The sequence below is a fragment of the Lactuca sativa genome, chromosome 4, assembly GCF_002870075.4.
Source record: "Lactuca sativa cultivar Salinas chromosome 4, Lsat_Salinas_v11, whole genome shotgun sequence".
In the NCBI taxonomy this organism is placed as follows: domain Eukaryota; kingdom Viridiplantae; phylum Streptophyta; class Magnoliopsida; order Asterales; family Asteraceae; genus Lactuca; species Lactuca sativa.
In genome coordinates this window covers 210,750,988-210,755,333 of record NC_056626.2, presented here as the reverse complement: position 1 = coordinate 210,755,333, position 4,346 = coordinate 210,750,988, and the positions used below count along the sequence as shown (strand labels likewise).

Genomic DNA, 4,346 nt, shown 5'->3' with positions numbered 1-4,346 from the left:
TGATTTAGTAAACATTGAATTGCTAGATCTAGGATCGACCAAAATCTTAGATAAGTGATAAAAGCAACTAATTTCGTTGTGCTAGAGGACATAAATTATGACCATAATTGTGTTGCCTAGATAAATCTTACATAGCTCACCTATAATTAATAACTAATTGCGTGTTTTGCTTGTGTGTGATCATACAAGGTAGTTCATGAATTGGTAAAAAGATTAGTAAATTTCGACTTGAATTGCTAATTACATAATAATTGGTGACCAACTTTGATAATTCATAATTATTAGCTAAACATAAATAAAGAAGTGGACTCAAACTAGACATGAGTGTTTTTAATTAATTGATTGAATTCAGTGATTTAAGTTCATCTGGTTTTGCAAAATCTGATAAAACCCCATCTTTGCTCTAAAATTAGGTTAATTTAGTAGTAGATAAATTAATTAGTTAACACCGTTCCCTGTGATCGATACCCAACTTACCCAACTATTCTATAATTCGACTAGGTACACTGCCTAGGTGCATTTTATTTAGTTAAGTTCGTTAGGTTATAAATTATAAAATTAGTGGGTACTTTTGTGCACATCAAGTTTTTGGCGCCGTTGCCGGGGAATGGCTTAGTTAATTATTAGTTTGTTTGCTTTAAATTAATTGATCCTTTTTGTAGGGTAAAACCTGCAAGATGTTATTTTTCTGTTTATTTTATTTTATTTTATTTTATTTATTTATTTTTTGCATTCTAGGACTCATGACATGAGCCTTATAGCTCACGACGTGAGAACTGAAGTTCTTAGTTTTATTTATTTTAGTTTGTCTTTCTTAGTTCAGTTTTACATTTTTATTTTTTTTTTGTTTTATTTTAGGAGTTCATGACCAGAGGCTCTAACACACCTTTGGTGCCACCAGTTGAAGATCCCGAGTCTGCAATTCACAAAAAGAAGGATAAGAACGTGAAAGAGGATCAAACACCAAAGAAGACGCCCTTACAAGAACTCAAGTCATTATTCTCAAAGAATTCGGGAAAGAAGACGGAAGGATCAAGTTCATCTTCAAAGGACAAGAACAAGGTTGAAGACTTAGACCAAATACCTATCCTGAAGGAATCCGAATACGAATCCGAAGCCGAGTTTGGACTTTATACAAGTGAACCCGAGAACGAGCCAAGGAACGAGATGGAAAACATTGAAGAAATGTCTATGGGAGCTTACAGAAAGAGAATTAGAGATGATGTTGGTCCAGGTTTAGTACAACCTGCCATTCCTGCCACTGCCACATTCGAGCTGAAAGGACATATCCTTTCTGCACTGAAGGATATCTCATTCCATGGAAAATAACATGAGGATGCATTTAATCACTTAGATGAAGTCAACGACATTGCTAATTATTTCAATGTCCCGAATATGAATAGAGATATTGTCTTGCTAAGGATGCTACCAGTCACTTTCAAGGGAGCAGCAATAGATTGGTTAAAAGCACTACCACTGGGTAGAATCACTACTTGGGCTCAAATGCGTGAGCAATTTCTAGATCAGTTCTTCCCACCATCCAAGATAGCTAAACTCAAGAAGGCAATAGCCAATTTTGAGCAAAACCCGGGGAGTCACTTTACGAGGCTTGGGAGCGCTACAAGGGGTTGTTAAGGAATTGTCCTCAACATGACCTTAACATTCAATAAGAAGTGTCCATATTCTATGACGGGGTCAATGTAATGACTAGGGAACTCCTTGATTCTCAAGGACCACTTACAAAGAAAAATCCAGGTGAAGTCAAGGAATTAGTTGAAGAATTTGCAAAGCATTCTCGTGAATACCACAATCCAAGGAATGAAGGAGTAAAGGGAGTTGGGAGTGCACATTCTGAAGAGATGGCTTCTATGATGGCAATGCTAAATAATATGGACCGAAGGCTGACCCAAATGGACCAATCAATTCATGCAATCAGAGTTGGTTGTGAAACATGCAGTAGGCCACACTTGACTAAATATTGTCATTTAGATGAATATGGGAACAAGAAGGATCAAGTTTGCTACTCGAGTGGGGACAAGTATGATGAAGACTGGAGGAAACCAAAGAAAGAGTGGTTGCCATATGATGAGTACAAGAGGAAAAAGGAAGAAAATTTTAAGCAGACAAGTCGAGGCTTCTACCAAAAAGAGCAACCACCAACCGAGAAGAAAGTAGAGTTGGAAATCATTTTGACCAAATTTATGGAAGCTTCCGAGAAAAGGCATGATGACACCGATGCAGTGTTAAAGGAACACATGTAAATGATGAAAGAACGGCAAACAATGATGATTGACCAACAAGCTTCATTAAGAAATCATCAAGCATCAATCCATAATCTCGAAGTCCAAATTGGTCAACTAACTACTTTGGTGAGCAACAAATTGTCCTCACAATTTCCCGAAAAGAACGTTCAATCCCATGTTATGGCTATTGATACTGAAGAAGAGGCAATCTCTGAGTTTTTAGAGGCACTAGAAGTGGAACCAAAGCAGCCCGATCCAAAGCCGAAGAAGCCGAAGCTCGAAAATGAAGACATTGCTGGAACACCAAACTCACGTCGTGGGCCCAGTCCGCATAGAAAAACTATGTATTTGTTCCAGCTTATAAACCGCCTTTGCCATTCCCGTCTCGAGCTAATCTCAGTCCACTGGGAAGAGAACATCTGGAGTTTATCAAGCAAGTAAAGGGTATTCCTATTAATACTCCTTTTATTAATTCGCTTTCAAAAATTCCAACATATGCGAAGCTCCTACAAGATCTTGTAGACACCCGACAACAGTTGAAGAAGAAGTCTAAGGTTATTCTTAGTGAACAAAGTACAAGAGCTGTATTGGGAGAGTTGCCTAAGAAGATGGGAGATCTTGGCCGCCTCACTCTTCCATGTGAGTTTGGAAACAATTTGAAGACTTATGCTTTAGCCGATTCTGGGGCTAGCATAAATTTGATGTCATACTCTTTCTATCAAAAGCTGAACATTCAGAAAATGAATATTACAAAGATGACCATCCACATGGCCAATCGTTCGGTAATGCAACCAAGAGGAATTATAGAAGACATCCTTGTTAAAATTGGGAGATTCATTTTCCCAGTTGACTTTGTTATTTTGGATATGAAGGAGGATGCTAATGTCCCAATCATTCTTGATCGCCCCTTGCTAAATATTGTTGGTGCTTTTGTGGATGTTCGTGAATCCAAGCTTATATTGAGGGTTGGTGATGATAAGGAAGATTTTGGAATGCAAGATGGGTTTCAAGGTTACGATGTTAAAGGTGAAGTGTTCAATATTGATGAAGACAATGAACTTGAAGAATTGGAAAAAAAAACCCATGGAGGAAGAAATCAAGACACTTAATCAATTCAAATGCACTAAACCAAGAGCATCCGTTCCGTTTCTCGTTGAAGTCATTTCTTACACAAAACCAATATCTTGGGTAAGTAAGGAAAGTGATGACATGTCTAATGATGAAGAGGAGATTACATCAAAGGAGACTAGCCCAGTGGTGAAGGAGGAGGAGGAGGATATTATGAAGCTTAAAAATGATGAAAAATTGAAGACTCAAGGGATCAAACGCAAGCTCGATGGAAACGAAGTCAAGTCTAAAAGGGAGAATTCTAAAAAGGCGTATATTCGTCGAGTGCAAGCTTACAAGAGGCGTTTCAAGGAGCAGAAGATCCTGGTGGTGGACTCATCTGAAGATTCAACGTAAGATGCACGAAGTCCAGCTCAAGACTCCTCAAAAAGAAGCACTTCTCGGGAGGCAACCCAAGTTTTGCGTTTTCTTTCTTTTTCTTTTTTACTTTTTGCATTTTTAGTTTTAGAAACATCGATCATATCATCCAACTCACTTTATTTATAATTAAACACTGAGTGTGGGGTCCTAAAAATGAAGTGGTAAAATTTATGGAATATAATAAAAAGTTTAGGATTAATAAAAATTTTATATAGTATTCACGACGTGAATCAGTATGATTCACGACATGAGTTTGGAATGTAACGGACAATATATCATTGATCCATAATTAGCCCATTTTCTATTAAATTAAATGGTCCAATCATTTTAAGACTAGTCCACTTCTGATGTAGAATGAATGACCCAAAATTAAACCCAGACAGGACTCACGACGTGAATCCTTAGGGATTCATGACGTGAACAGTGACAAACTCAGGACCACAGAATAAAACACAGATTCAACTTTGACCTACCCTCATTCTTTATTCCCCACGAAGGGAACACGGTTTTTTGGTCCCCCCCTTGCACCGATTGCGGCTATTTTCATCCTTAAATCATCTTTTGCTTACGTAATCCTCCAAAATAGGTACATTAATCTTCTCCTAGATGTTTATT

The 4,346-nt window shown here is 37.7% G+C and overlaps 1 non-coding gene across 1 annotated transcript; it reads right to left on the bottom strand.

Annotated features, from left to right (window-relative positions):
- Positions 1-1,551: 1,551 nt before the first annotated feature.
- Positions 1,552-1,657, bottom strand: LOC111909965 (small nucleolar RNA R71). The gene has a single exon (XR_002856416.1). It is a non-coding gene; the product is annotated as a small nucleolar RNA R71 (small nucleolar RNA).
- Positions 1,658-4,346: the final 2,689 nt, after the last annotated feature.